Source organism: Tamandua tetradactyla, chromosome 7 (genome assembly GCF_023851605.1).
Source record: "Tamandua tetradactyla isolate mTamTet1 chromosome 7, mTamTet1.pri, whole genome shotgun sequence".
NCBI classification, from domain to species: Eukaryota; Metazoa; Chordata; class Mammalia; order Pilosa; family Myrmecophagidae; genus Tamandua; species Tamandua tetradactyla.
The window spans coordinates 105,177,785-105,194,091 of record NC_135333.1 but is presented as its reverse complement, the minus strand read 5'-3'; the positions used below and the strand labels follow the sequence as shown (position 1 = coordinate 105,194,091).

Here is a 16,307-nt window from a genome sequence, read left to right as displayed (position 1 = left end):
GCATGGCAGGCACTGTTTAAAGCACTGGAATTATAGCCGTAAGACACATCTTAACTTTCATAGAAATTATATTCCTTAGCGGTGGGGGAGAGGGAGAGAGAGAGGAAAAGAGAGAGAGAGAGAGGGAGGGAGGGCGAAGGAGAGAGAGAGAGAGGGAGGGAGGGCGAAGGAGAAAGAGAAAGCAGCATTCCAAGGAGAGGGCTCATTGCTGCAGAAGTCCTAGGTTGGGAGGGACTTTGCCACAATCCACAAACAAAGAAACAGAGAGGAGACCCGGAAGGGGAAGGAAAGGTAAAGGAGATGAGAGTGGGGAGGCAGGCAGGCTAGATCAAACATGCCAGGACAAGGTATTTACCTTTTTATCTGAGTGCCTTGGGAAGTTATTTAAATAAAGGTAAGATATAATCTGGTTTATAATTTAAAAGATTTCCCCGATTCTGGTATGGAAAAATGTTGCAGGAAAATAATAGGAAGCAGGAAGAGACTTAGAAGGCCACTTTAACAGTCCAAGTGAATCCAAATGGTGGCTTTGGACTGGGTTGGTAGCAGCAAAAAAGGAGAGAAACAGAGCTTAGAATATAGTTCAGATATGTAACTGATGTACTTGCTGATATTTGTACAGAAAGAAAGAACTCCAGGATGTCTCCATGTTTTTGGCTAGAATAATTAAGTGAACGGTGAAGGTTTTCTCAATCTCATGATGCTGGATCCTGGCTCATCCCGGGAGTCCTGTTCCATGTTGCTGGGAGACTTATACCCCTGGGAATCATGACCCATTTCAGGAGGGGAAGGCAGTGAGTCCACCTGCTGAGTTAGCTTAGAGAAAGAGGCCACATTTGAGCAACAAAAGACGGTCTCTCTGGGTGACTGTTAGGTATAATTATAAATAGGCCTAGCTTCTCCTTTGCAGGAATACATTTCATAGGGATGAACCCTAAGGTTGAGGGCTAAGCCTATTGAATTTGTTTGTCCCCACTGCCTGCAAAAATATCAGGAATTCCCCAGATGGGGAAGTTTAATATTTCCACCTTTCTCCTCAGTTCCCCAAGGGGACTCTGCAAATACTTCTTTATTCTCTGCCCAAGTTACCCTGGGATATATTGTACAGGCATATCCTGTACAAACCAACAGGATCTCATGTCCTGTTCAAAGTTCCATGCAATTATGGAGTTCAAACAAATTGATCATACAAGTTAAATTAAGTAATGCATTACCCAATATATAAATTTTCCACCAAATAAACATCCTTTCCTTTGGTCTCATATAGAAGTTGAAGTTTTAAAATATGGATCATATCATCCTTTATGCTTTATTCTGATTTACCATAGTCCTATTGTAATCAGCTTCATTCATTTCATTTTTCAACTATTTTAACGGTTTCTGCATGGGGTAATGCTGGCTTTCATAGCTTCAGTGCTCTGACTCTGAGTCTTAGGTTTCACATAAAAACCGAAGTTTCAGGAAATGACCAGGTTATACGCAAATAGCTCATTATCACAGAATTTAGAAATATCAGTTACAACTTCTAAATATATGTGACTGCTGTAAGAGCTTACAATCTAGGAAACTTTACAATAGGTTCCAAACTGATTTGAATTCTCTGTGTCTATACATTATAATTAGTCCATATGGTTGACGCATGATAGTATATGTCTTTTTGTTTCTGACATATCATTATGATATCCTATACTGAACTGTCCTTAAGGCTCATCACCTCATTGCAGGCGTCACAACTTCATTCCTTCTTGAAGCTACTCAGTAGTCCATTGTATGTAAACACCACAGTTCCCCCTTCCATTCCTCAGTCTTTGTACCCTTAGGCCACCTCCATCCATTGGGAATCTGGAACACTACTGCCAAAACACAGGTGTGCAAAAGTCCAATCATGTCCCCACTCTCAGTTCCTCCAGGTATATATCTAGCAATGGGGTTGCAGGATCATATGGCAACCCCACCCTAGCCTCCTCTGGAACCACCACACTGCCCTCTGGAAGGGCTGCACTTCTCAGCTTCCTTACCAACAGGGAAAAGTGCCTCTCTTTCTCCACATTTTCTTCAGCATTTATTCTCTCTGTTCATTTTTAAAAAGTTTTATTTGCACATCATACAGTTCAATGTCATTAAATAGCCATGCCTTTGCTACCATAATCTAAATGAAGACATTTCCTTTTCTTCCACAAAGAATCCATACCCCTCCCCAAACCACCCTACCCCCAACTGCTTGTTGACATTTACTTTTGGCATAATGCCTTTGTTACATTCAGTGGAAGCATATTACAATGTTAATATAGACAATAGCTCCTGGCTTGCACTGATTGTACTTTTTCTTGTATATCATTCCATTTTCAACACCTTGCAATGGTGACATTCATTTGTTCTCCCTGATGCAAAAATATTTTTATATTTGTACATTAACTCACTATCATTGTCCACTCCAGGCATTCCTAATTCATACTGTTTCAGTCTTTATCCTCTATCTTCCTTTCCACTTACAAACATGCTCCCAGCCCTTCTGCCTCAACCATACTCACATTCAACTTCCTTCAGGGTACTTATATTATTATGCTACCATCAAATAGTATTATGCTATCCATTTCTGATTTTTTGCAATCAATCCTGTTGCAAATCTGTATTCCTCTAGCACAGAATGCCCAAACTTTACCCTATTTCTATCTCCTGATAACCTGTTTTCTTATCTTCAATTTTCAAAGTTCATTCATTAATGTTAGCCCTTAATGAGACCATACAGTATTTGTCCTTTTGTTTCTGGCTAAGTTCACTCAGCATAATATCCTAAAGGTTCATACATGTTGTTACATGTTTCATGACTTCATTCTGTCTTATACCTGTATAATATTCCATCATATGTATGCATATACTACAACTTGTCTAGCCACTCATCTGTTGATGGACATTTGGGCTATTTCCATCTCTTGGTAATCATAAATGAGGCTGCTATAAACATCAGTGTGCAAATGTCTGTGTCCTTGCCTTCAGTTCCTCTAAATACATACCTAGCAATGGGATTGCTGGATCATATGGCAATTCTATACTTAGCTTTCTGAGAAACTGCCAAACTGCCTTCCAGAGCAGTTGTACCATTTTACATTCCCACCAAGAGTGGGTAAGTGTGCCTCTTTCTCCACATCCTCTCCAGCATTTGCCATTTCTGTTTTTTTTTTTTTTATAATGGCCATTCTAGTGGGTGTGATATGATGTCTCATTGTGGTTTTACTTTTAATTTCCCTAATAGCCAGTGAAGTTGAGCATCTTTCATATGCCTTTTAGCCATTTATATCTTCTCTTCTGCAAAGTCTTTTCATGTCTTCTGTTCATGTCTTTTGCCCATTTTTAATTGAGTTGCTTGTCTTTCTGTCGTTGAGTTGAAGAATTTCTTTATATATTCTGTATACTAAACCCTTTGCATTTAATTTTGAGGAGATCCTATTCATTCATTCATTCATTCATTCATTTATCTATTTAGCTCATGCTTTGCATGTAATGTCTAGGAAACCGCCACCTGTTAGAGGATTTGTAAGATATTTCCTTATATTTTCTTCGAAAAGTTTTATGGTCTTAACTCTAATGCTTACATCTCTGGTTTTGAGTTAATTTTTGATAGGGTGTGAGATATGGATCCTCTTTCATTCTTTTGCATATGCATATCCAGTTCTGCAAATGCCATTTCCCAGAAGAGGCTGCTCTATTCCAGGGGGGTTGGCTTGACCATCTTGATCAAAGATCAATTGTCCACAGATAAGAGGGTCTATTTCAGAATACTCAGTTCGATTCCACTGTTCAGAACATCTATCTTTATATCAGTACCATGCTGTTTTGACCATTGTAGCTTTGTAATATGCTTTAAAGTCGGGTAGTGTGATACCTCCCACTTCATTTTTCTTTCTCAAGATATTTTTAGCTATTTAGGGTATGCTGCCCTTCCAAATAAATTTGGTTATTGGTTTTCTATTTCTGCAAATTAAATTGTTGGGATTTTAATTTGCATTGTATTGAATTTATAAATCAATTTGGGTAGAACTGACATCTTAACTATATTTAACCTTCTAATTCACGAACACAGTATGCCCTTCCATTTATTTAGGTCTTCACATGATTTCTTTTAGCAATTCCTTGTAGTTTTCTGAGTATAGGTCTTTTGTATCCTTAATTATTTATTCCTAAATGCTTGATTCTTTTGATTGCCATTGTAAATGGAATTTTTTTCTTGATTTCCTCTTTAGATTGCTCATCATTAGTGTATAGAAACAGTAATGATTTTTGGTGGTTGAGCTTGTACTCTGCCACTTTGCTATACTCATTTAGCTCTAGTGGCTTTGCTGTTTTTCAACATATACTACCATATGATCGGTGAACAATGATAGTTTTACTTCTTACTTTCTAGTACGAAGCCTTTTATTTCTTTTTCTTGTCTAATTGCTCTGCCTAGACATTCCAGCACAACGTGAAATAACAATGATGACAGTGGGCATTCTTGTTTTGTTCCTGATCTTAAAGGGAAAGATTTCAGTCTTTTCCCATTGAGGATGATGTTAGCTGTGGGTTTTTCATATATTCCCTTTATCATATGAGGTAGTTTCCTTCTATTCCTATCCTTTCAAGTATTTTCTTCAAGAAAGGATGTTCAATTTTGTCAAGTGCCTTTTCTGTATCAATTGAAATGATCATGCAACTTTTCTGCTTTGACTTATTGATATGGTATATTACATTAATTGATATTCTTGTGTTGAATCAGTCTTGCATACCTAGAATAAATTCCACCTGGTCATGGTATATAGTTCTTTTAATGTGCTGCTGGATTCAATTTGTAGGTATTTTGTAGAAGATTTTTGCATCTCTATTCATTAAAGAGACTGGTCTATAATTTTCTTTTCTTATAGGATCCTTGTCTGGCTTTGGTATGAGAAGGATGTTGGTTTCATAGAATAAGTTCAGCAGCTTTCCCTCCTCTTCAATTAAGTTGAACAGTTTGAGCCAGATTGGTAGTAATTCTTTCTTGAATGCTTGGTAGAATTTGGTCCTGGACTTTTCTTGATAACCAGTTCAATCTCTTTACTTGGGAATGGTTTGTTGATGTTGTCTATTTCTTTTCAAGTCAATGTTGGTGGACTAGAGATGAAATTGTCCATGTCATATACGTTGTCTAGTTTATTAGCATAGAGTTACCCATGATATCCTCTCATTATCTCCTATACTTATGAGGAGTTGGTGGTTATGTCCTGTCTCCTATGTCTGATTTTATTTATTTTCATCCTCTTTTTTCCCCTTTTTGGTCAGCCTAACTAACGGTCTATCAATTTTATTGATTTTCTCAAAGAACCAACTTCTGGTTTTGTTGATTTTCTTGATTGTTTTCATATTCTCAATTTCATATTTCTGCTCTAATCTTTGTTATTGCTTTCCTTTTGTTTGCTTTGGGGTTAGTTTGCTATTTTTTCTCTAGTTCTTCCAAATGCAGAGTTAAGTTTCTGATTTTTGCTCCTTCTTTTTTAACATAGGCATTTAAGACAATAAATTTCATTCTCAGCACTGCCTTTGCTGCATCCCATAAATTTTGGTATGTTGTGTTTTCAATTTTCATTTGCCTCACTTTATTTACAATTTCTTCTTTGACTCACTGGTTATTTAAGACTGTGTTGTTTAGCTTCCATATATTTGTGAATTTTCTGGCCCTCTGCCTGTTAATGATTTCCAATTCCATTCCATTATGATCCTAGAAAGTGTTTTGTATTATTTCAATCTTTTAAAATTTATTGAGACTTGCTTTGTGACTTAGCATATGGTCTAGCCTTGAGAATGATCCATGAGCATTTGAGAAAAATATGCATCCTTCTGTTGTGGGATATAAAGCTAGGTAAGTGTCTGCTAAGTCTAGTTCATTTCTTGAATTATTCAAAAATCTCCGTTTCCTTATTGATCCTCTGTTTAGATGTTCCATCCATTGAAGAGAGTAAGGGATTGAAGTCCCCAACTATTATAGTAGCAGTGCCTACCTCTCCCTTCAATGTCATCAGCATTTGCCTCATGTGTTTTAAAGCACTCTGGCTCAGTATGTAAATATTTATGATTGCTACATTTTCTTGTTGAATTGTTCCTTTTATTAATACCTTCATCATCGCTTTTGTTTTACATTTGAAGTCTTATTTGTCAGATATTAGCATAGCTCACCCTGCTCTTTTCTGGTTGTTGTTTGCATAAATATCTTTTCCCAATCTCAAACTTTCAAACTATTTTTGTCATTGGAACTAAAGTGAGTCTCCTACAGACAGCACATAGATGGGTCCCATTTTTTAATCTATTCTGCCAGCCTATAGCTTTTGATTGGGGAGTTTAATCCTTTAACATTTAATGTTATTACTGTAAAGGCAGTACTTTCTTCTACCATTTTGTCTCTTGGATTTTATGAGTCAAATCTAATTCTTTTTCTCTTTTTACCTTAACTGATAGCCTTCATTTCTACACTCTTCTCCAGATCTCTCTCTCCTATCTTCTCCTATCTGTTTGTTATGTTCCCTTTAGTATTTCTCATACAGCTGAGAAATAGTTTGCTACTTTTTCTTAGTCACCAATTCTCTCAGTGACTGGTTATCTGAAAATACTTTAATTTCCCCCTTGTTTTTGTAGGACAGTTTTGCTTGGTATAGAATTCTTGGTGGGCAGTTTTTCTCTTTCAGAATCTTAAATTTATCATACCAATGCCTTCTCACCTCCATGTTTTCTGCTGAGAAGTCTTTAACATAGTATTACTGAGCTTCCCTTGTATGTGATGGATTGCTTTTCTCTTGCTGCTTTCAAAATTCTCTCTTTCTCTTTGACATTTGACAATCTGAATAGTAAATGTCTTGGAGTATGTCTACTTGGATCTGTTTGGTGCATGATGCACTAATTGTATCTGTAATTTTATGTCTTTCAGAAGAGATGGGGAATTTTTAGTGATTATTTTCTCTACTAGTACTTCTGTTCCTTTATCCTTCTCTTCTCCTTCCTGGACACCCATAACACTTATATTCATGCACTTCGTGTTGTCATTCAATTCCTTGAGAACTAGCTCATATTTTTCCATTCTTTCCCTATATTTTCTTTTGTGTGTCAGATTTCAGACGTCCAGTCCTCTAGTCACTAATTCTTTCTTCTGCCTTTCAAATCTATTCCTGTATGTTTCCATTTTTTTCATCTCTTCTATTGTGCCTTTCTTTCCCATTTCTGTGATTTTTTTTGACTTTTAAGTTCTTTATATTTGCCCAGTGTCTTCTTTATATCCTTCCTCAACTCACTGATTCGATTTTTGATGAGATTTTGCATGTCTCTTCGAACATTCTGAACTAGCTGTTTCAACCCCTATATCACATTTGAATTGTTGGTTTGTTCCTTTGACTGGGCAGCATGTATACTTTGATTTTCCCAGTATGACTTGTATATTTTGCTGGTGTCTAGGCATTTGATTTCCTTACTTAGTTTACTCTGGGGATTGTTTTCACTCTTACACCTAGGGTTTTCTTGCTGGATGGCTTTGTTCCCTATCTGTTCTTTGACATTCAGTTCAACTTATTCTAGACCTCTAGCATAGGCTATTTAACTGATCAGTATTTTCAGTTCTTGTTTTTGCCTTGCCTATATGGAGCCTCTTTTAGGAGGATCTCCTCAGGTATTATTGACCCAAGTCCAATTTTCCAGACCAGACCGGCCCATGTCTCAGGAGGAGAGAGTAGCCAGCATTGGTGTCCACTGAGGGTGAGGTGCAGCAGGTTGTCAGACTTTCCTATGAAGCCTCTAGACTCGATGCTTTTCCTATTCTGCCCAGCACATGGCACCTGTCTGCCTGTGGCTTCCCACCAGCTTAAAGCAATGTGGTACCTTTAATTTCAGCAGACTCTCCCTGCCAAGGGTGTGGTTGAGACAGAGGCTGACAGAGTAGGTAGCTTTGACTGCTTCTCTTTTCTAGCCCCTGGGGCCTGAATTTTCTGAAGGAGGGCCCCCTTTCTTGGGCAAGACATACCCTTTAGGGAATTAACCCCTTTCACTTTGACTAGTTACTCTGTCTCTCCAACATAACATGCCCTAGTTCCTTCCTTGACTGGGGACAGTCCTGGAATCCAAGAGTGCTTGCAGTTCTGTCTACTGAGCTGTTAAGAAGTTGAAAACAAAAACAAAAACAAAAAGCCTCTTCAGAGTGGGATCCCCTGCTCCCAGGGCTTGCCAATCAAGACCTTGAGTTGGTACATGGCTCTGTGTATCCCCACGTTCTTTGTGCCCTCTTTTCTTGGGGTCAGCCCTTTTCCAGTATTTTGTGCTGTCCAACTCAAAAAGCCTCTTTTTTTTTTTTTTCCTTTTTTTAATCAGTCCCACCCCCTCTCTGCTGGGGTGAAACCTTTTTATTCCAGGTTTATCTGTTCTCAGGGCCTGTTTTCAGTAGTCAGAATTTGTTCATTAATTTCTCAACTGGAGTTTGGTTGAGCTAAGCCTTTGCTCCTAATAAAGTCTGTTTCCTTACCCCTTGGGGAACCAGCCTGCTGTGCCAGTGGGAGAGGGGTGCCAGCTTTGGAGACTTGGAAGACTTACAGTTCTGTGTGGGGTCTCAGCTGTTCCACCCTTTCCAGACTGGTGCATGCTGTCTGTCCAGTCACTGATGCCCCCCAGCAGTTGTTCTATACAGTTCCTGGCTATTTCCTAGCTGCTCTGAAGGACAAACTAAATTCCACACCTCACTATGCCACCATCTTTGCAGTTTTCCCTTGTGAGGAAAGTTGAAGAATGGAATCAAGACAGTATATAATGGGGCTTTCATTACAGCTGCAATATTTTCATTTCTTAAACATAGCTCTGGGGTGAATGTGGCAAAATAATATGATTAAATGTTAGTGGTGGGCAAAAGAGTCTTCATTACATTAATCTCTCTTTGTTGTTTAAAATATTTTATTTTTAAATTAAAAGGGAAAAAAACTTCTTATAGGTCTGGGAAGATTTTCTTAAACATATTATACATATTCTTGTTAAAAAAGTAAGTTAGGCACTAATAGCAACAAATGATAGTCAATTTGCTTCCCAGAGACAAAACCCCTTTCATTTCAGAAAGACAAGAACTTTTTGTTAGTTCCCTGGTTCTTGGATATTCTAATAATCAATTATAATTTAGGCTCCTACTTTTGGTCATTAGTTGCTCTGGTCTAATCTGCTGCATAATGATCTGGAAGACTTCGAGGTGCTGATGCCTAAAGCTTCGTTTTGGAACTATCCTCCAGAAGAACAAAGTTCAGCCTGGGCTTGACCTTTTACCACAGATTCAAGCTTCCTCAGCTTAAAAGGTGAATCCTCAGAGCCTGGGTGACTGTGGTTGGCTTATGATCTCTTTTCCTTCCTCTTTGACTGAATGCACCAGAGGGAACACGAGAAAGATCTACAGGTTTTTTTCAGAATTATAAGTATCTACCAGAAGATAAATTTCTACCATGATTTGTAACATCTTAGACCTATTTTTTGCTCACTTTTACGGTTCCCTATTCATTGGTTCCTCCTGAGAACTGTAGATGGAAACCTCATTCTTCCTACGTCTTATTTTCTAACCTTAGAATCATTTTTCATTACTTTTCTTTGAACCTCATTCCTTTATAGAAGGCACCATTTTATAACCCTAAGGAAATGTTAGATGATGTTAGAGACACACAAAAACTTAACTAGTATTTGGTATTTGTACCTAAATCCACAAATGATCCCACTCATCCCTAACAGACAATTAATTAAAAACAAAACAAAGTAGCAATAACCAAAAAAAAAAAAAAAAAAAATCCTGTAATTTAGAGCTTAAAAGAAACACTTGGAACACAGACCCAAAACAGTTTTGAACATATTACCTATAATAATAAAATAATAACAAAAATTCTCTATTACCATTTAAATTTGGAGAGAGTTGTTTTAATTTGCTCTGAGGAAAAGACTTGAGTTTATGTTTTTCACATAGCTTGGCAGGATTCAGACATTAATTGTGTTGTTTAAAATTCAGACCGCTTTGGTAAATATTCTTAACTGTTTTCAAATTTTTTTCCATTACAAATTGGTGGGGTGATTGCATTTTACAGTCATAGGATACAGCCATTTGTACGTCGACATTGTTGTAGCAAACTTAGTTTCATGAAATGTACTCAGTTCTCCTCTACATTTGGCACCAATTAGTACGTCACTAATTTATGATCACCATTTCCTCCTTCTCCTCACACTTTTGAGATGTATTTTTTGCTAGACACATGAAAGTTAATACTTGCTCTTCCTTTCCTCTTTTCCACTATGGGGCACATGAGGGTTTAATACACCAAGGAACCTGCTGATGTAAGCACCTCGGTGAGCATTCATCTCAGTCTCCTTTAACTAGGAATTTTAACCACAAACAGTGTGACTTTGCCTTGAGACCTTTCCTATCCAGGACATAGAGGGGCCAGGAAAGCAAAGACACATCAAAGTCTTAGACTGATGCCACTACCTGATTCGTTTATTTTCTATTTCAGTTATTTAAAGACAAACTTTAAAAATATTTAAAGCTATATAAAAATGCAAAGCCCTATCTTCTATGGTTCAGTCACAGTCCTTTGTGACCCCCTATAATTTCTCTTCCTTTCAAGTAGGATTTCACTAAGGTGACAATCAGGGCAGTTGCTAGAGGGGAATCTGCATGTGGAGGGGGGAAAAATTTCTCAGAATGGCAAAGGGGAGGTGGTGTCAGGTGGAGTATATTTACAAACACCTGGTGACCACTGCAGTCTGAAAGTATAAAAAAGCAACTTGTTCTCTGTAGCCCACATTCTGTTGCGTTTGGTAGAGTCCAGAAGGGGGCTCGCTGAGCTCAATTCTGAATTAGGTTGGGAATGAAAACCACATGTGCACACAGCTCCAGGCACTCTTCCTGGGCAAGGCCACTTCTCAGTGGCCCAGGTTGGCAGCTTGCTCCCAGATAATCTGGTCTGCACACAAGTCTTTCCTGTGTGATGGAAGACCATGGCCTTTTGTTTGGAGGAAAATCCCACTGACTTGGCAACAGTTGTTTGTAAGAAATAACTGGGTCTAACTCCGATACAGGGTGTTAGTTTGGAAGATTCCAGAATGCAATATATCAGAACAGGCATGGCTGTCAAAAAGGGGCAATTTAATAAGTTATAATGTACATTTCTAAGGAGTGATGGTGTCCAAATTAAGGCACCAACAAGAGGTTACCTTCACTCAAGAAAGGCAAATGGGTCAGGAATAGCTCTGTCAGCTGGTAGTCACGTGACTGGCAGCTGCTGGTCCCTTGCTCCTGGGCCTCTGTTTCTGTGAGGGTTCCTCACTTTACTTCTCTAGGGCTGGCTTTCAGCTCTTGGCTTCTGTTGGTTCTCTCCAAGTTCTGGCTTGCTTAACATCTTATGCCAGGGGGAATCGGTTGTGGACCCCAGAAAAGCCATGTCCTGTAGTCCTCATTCAATATTGTTGGCTGGGAGCTTTTTGATTGTTCACATGGAGCTGTGACCCACTCAACCGTGGATTGTAACTTTTGATTAGATGGCTTCCATGGAGTTGTGACTCAACCCATACCAGATGGGTCTTGATGAATTTACTGGAATCCTTAAAAGAGGAAACATTTGGAAAAAGCTTCAGAGTCCCGAGAGAGCCACAGATCCATGAGAGCCCAGGCAGCTAGAGACCTTTGGAGATGGAGAAGAAAAATACCCCCAGGGGAACTTCATGAAACAAGCCTTGAGTGAAAGCTGGCAGATATCGCCATGTTCACCATGCACCTTTCCAGTTGAGAGAGAAACCCTGAACTTCATTGGACTTTCTTGAGTGAAGGTAACCTCTTGTTGGTGCCTTAATTTGGACATTTTTATGGACTTGCTTTAAGTGGGACATTTTCATGACCTTAGAACTGTAAGCTAGCAACTTAATAAATTCCCCTTTTAAAAGCCATTCCGTTTGTGGTATACCACATTCCATAAGCTGGCACACTAGAACACATCTCATGACAATGTCTGCTGGGCTCCAAACATTTCCAAACATCCATGTCTCTGTTCTCTAAAGCAACTGTTCTCTAAACATCTACATCTGCTCTCTCTGTTGGCTGTGAGGCTTCTGTCATTTCCAACTCTCTCCAAAATGTTCCCTCTTTTAAAGGATTCCAGTAAATTAATCAAGACCCACCTGGAATGGGTGGAGTCACATCTCCATCTAACATAGGTCACACCCACAACTGGGTGTGTCACATCTCTGTGGAGATAATCTATTCAAACGTTTCCAATCCACAGTATTGAATTAGGATTAAAAGAAACTGCTGCCTCCACAAGACTGGATCACAATTAAAACATGGCTTTTCTGGGGTACGTAATACTTTCAAAATGGCACATATGGTATTATTAGAATCCAATGCCAGGGAAAAGACAGTCAATTTTCTACTGCTGTGAAATCCAGGTTTCCCATCTCTTGGCAGGAGACATTCTACTAGGCAATTGAGTAAAAACTAAATGCTGGGGTGGAGAGAACACATAACTGACCTAAATAAAAAGACCGATTTATGAACAAAAATGTGGCTACTTAAAAAAAGTCTCTCTTTCTTTTTTTCAGTAATAAGCTTCCATTAGAGACCCAATGCCCCCACCAATGAATATTGAAATGACAGAAAACTAAAACAACAACAACAATAAAAAAACCCTGCATTTATTGTACACCATGTATGGAATGTTTGTATGTTAAGAATGTACATGCTTGTATGTTGTTTAATCAATGAAAATTAAAATAATAAAAAATGAGAAATTTTTAAAAAGCCCTGCATTCCTATCGTAAAGTTTTGCTTTGCATGGAAGAAGTGAAATCTTAATAATTTCTCAGAATAAATACCAACAATCTTACTTAAATTGCTGCTTATTCATAGATTATTCAGGCATGGACCTCTAGGCCTTCTCTTCGTTGTCTACTCAAACTTTGATTTTTAGTCTTATCTACAAAGTCAAATACCACAAAAAAAGAGCCAAAAACCCTGAAACCCAATTTATCCTGTGTAGTAACTTAAGTTTAAAAACATTTGAAGAAAAGGTTTAAGATTTATCAGGTAGAATCACTTCAGAGGTCAGAGCTTATGTGTAGGTACTGATTTTCCCTTTGGGAAATCTATTAAAAGTCTTAAACTCACCAGGGTAATTTACTAATTGTTAGCAAGTCTTAGGCAAATGTCTTTAATGTCAAGGCAACAAACAGATCTCCAGTTTTTAACACTTTCTTTCTTCCTGGAAACAATATCACATAAATTTCTAATTACAGTTTGGAGTTTATGTACATTATGTCTGTTTATAGCCATTGCCATCTCGGGTCCTGAGGCCATCAGATCCCACTAAACTATCAATCAGCTACTCACTTGTGGCAACCTGGCCTAATACAGTTTTAAAAGATAAAAGCAGCAGTAGGCTAAAGAATCATCAATGTTCACTTCTCATAACATCAAAACGAACCAAAACCACAAGGCCAATCATTGCAGAACAGAGATCTGCCTACCTACATTATCTGCATCTTCAGCTGCTTGGCTTTGACATGTCATCCATGGGATGCTTGGTCTACCAAGGGAGACCTGAGAAACAAGAGCTTGCTGAGTGATCTAGGAGTAAGGTAACGTGAAGTAGATCAGGTGTGATTCCCTCACTCGATGTTTTCCAGGCCTCTCTCCTCATTTGGCTTCTCTCTTTTTACTTGTGGGCAATTCCTTCAAGAAAAGAGCCTCAAATTGCAGGATCCTTCTTACCCAAATCAGGACAAAAATGTAAACAGTAAAATTACTGTCTCCTGCTTTCAAGCTAGAGTTGTAAGTTTAAGACCATCAAAGAAACCAACCAAACAAAATAAGCACATTGTTTTGCTACTAGCTAGAAAGCACATTTGGGTGCCAGTCCTGTCCCAGGTGGTGACCCCCATACTGTAGGACAAGTGGTTGAAAAAGAATGTCCTAGTGGACATTAAGTCCAATGAGCATTTTCCAGTAATCACTTAGTAGGAAAATCTCATAGGCATGGATTATTTCATCTAAATGAAAAAAAAAAAAAAAAAGAAAGAAAAGAAAAGGAAGGAGCAACTAACAGAACTAGTCATCTTTGAATGAAACAAAGCATTGCATTTCTTGAATAAGATGCCTCAACTATAAGAAAGGAGCGATTACATGATGATGAGGTCTATCATCTGGGTGCAAGAAAGGGGCTGGGATAAAGGAAGGCCTAGGAAAACAGCTGCCTGATTCTAATTGCTTGGTGGCATTTAGGTTGGGTATAGCTGAGGACTCCACCCTACTAAGATCCTCCTGGGATCCCCAGGGACTCTGGAATCAGTACTTTGTGGTACATGAAATAACCTGCTCCTTAACATCTGTCCAATCTCACACGTCTCAAGTGTCTCTAAAATGGGTCCTCAAACAACCCTGCAAAACTAGGACTGGAAGTTCCATTTCCCAGTAGATGAATCTACTCCCATTGTTACAAATGCTGAACTTGGTCCTTCCCAGGAGAGTCATGGTCACTTTCCATTTGGCCCTTATTCAGCTTCAAGTTTCTTCCATTAAATCAGATAACCTCACTTGAGCTCGTGGCCTTGTCTGCAAAGCCACAATACAGGAGTCAAAATAGTTTCTCTTCCAGAATGCCTTTATTCTCCATATGGCACAAAATATTTTCCTGAGTATGCAGAGAAAATTCCTGGTGAATCCATACAGAAGCCTTCTGAAGTAGCAAAGGAGTGTAGCATATATCTCATTGGAGGTTCCATTCCTAAAATTATATATTTCAGGCTGGGAAATTAGATATCACCTGTGCCGTGTTTGGATCTGATGGGATGTTACTGGTAAAGTACAGAAAGATCCAACTGTTTGACATTGATGTTCCCGGGAAAATTAAATTTCAAGAATTTCAGACACTGAGTCTTGGTGATAGTTTCCCCATATTTGATACTCCTTGCTGTAGAGTGGGCCTGGGTGTCTGCTACTACATCCACTTTGCAGAGCTTGTGCAAATTTATGCCCTGAGAGGCTGCCAGCTGTTTGTATATCATGGTACTTTTAATTGAACTACTGGAGCTCATTGGGAGTTGCTTCAGCAAGGACAGGCTGTTGACAATCAGGTATACATGACTGTGGCATCTCCTGCCCAGGACGACCAAGCTTCCTATGATGCCACCATCCTGAACCCGAGGGGAGGTCCTAGCCAAAGCTGGCACTGAAGAAACAATCGTGTGTTCAGACACAGACCTGAAGAAGCCGGTGATATACGCCAGCAAATTCCCATTTTTAGCCAAAAGCGATCAAACCTCTAAGCAGTGAAGATGAGAAAGCCCTAAGGTGTATATTTATAACATATCATGGAACAGGAAGATAGGATTCTGCAACATAATCAACTTGCTACTGATTTAATACAGTTTTTTTTTTTTTTTTTTTAATTTCAGCCATTTTTCTTCCTGGGAATGCTCAATTAAGATGATGGCGCCTTAGCACATTGATACTGTCCACGCCATATTAAACAGCTAAAAGCGGGCAGGTCACTTACAGAGACTCAGGCTGGCACTGAAGAAAAGAAGGAAAGGGTGCTGGTTCTGAAGCTTCCTTCATACTTCAGTTGCCTCAGAGTTGTTGGTAAAAAGTATCAGATCTTGGTAATTTGGTGGTTGATTCACAAATATATTTGTGTCATAAACCTCTTCCTCATTTGCTCATGTTGGAACCCAGTATCTAGAAAACATTGTCTGGTGCTATTCTTTTCCTAGTAGTACCTTAAAAGTTACGTTTCTTTTTATTTTTTAATTTTTATTGACAAATCTTCACACACATACATTCCATACATGGTGTACAATCAATGGCTCACAATATGATCACACAGTTGTGTATTCATTACCATGATCATTTTTTATAACATGTGCATCATTCCAGAAAAAGAAAAGAAGAAAAACTGTACATCCCATACTCCCATAACCCCTTACCCCTCCCCCTCTCACTGACCACTAGTATTTCAATCTACTCAATTTATTTTATCCTTTGTCCTTCCTATTATTTATTTATTTTTTATCTTTTTTTTTTACTCATCTGCTCATACTCTGGATAAAAGGAGCATCAGACATAAGGTTTTCACAATCACACAGTCATATTGTAAAAGTTATATCATATAATTGTCTTCAAGAATCAAGCTACTAGAACACAGCTCAACAGTTTCAGGTACTTCCCCCCAGCCACTCCAATATGATATGGTTGTCATTTACTATGAAATTGGGGAGTATTTCAGGCTTACATGGGTTAATAGTCTCAAGCTTTA

General features: G+C 38.5%; 1 protein-coding gene and 1 pseudogene across 2 annotated transcripts in view; one reads left to right on the top strand and one right to left on the bottom strand.

Annotated features, from left to right (window-relative positions):
- Window positions 1-16,307, bottom strand: part of ANO6 (anoctamin 6) — a 260,323-nt gene that overhangs the window by 92,690 nt on the left and 151,326 nt on the right. The window lies entirely within an intron of this gene.
- Window positions 14,508-15,342, top strand: LOC143691717 (omega-amidase NIT2 pseudogene; annotated as a pseudogene).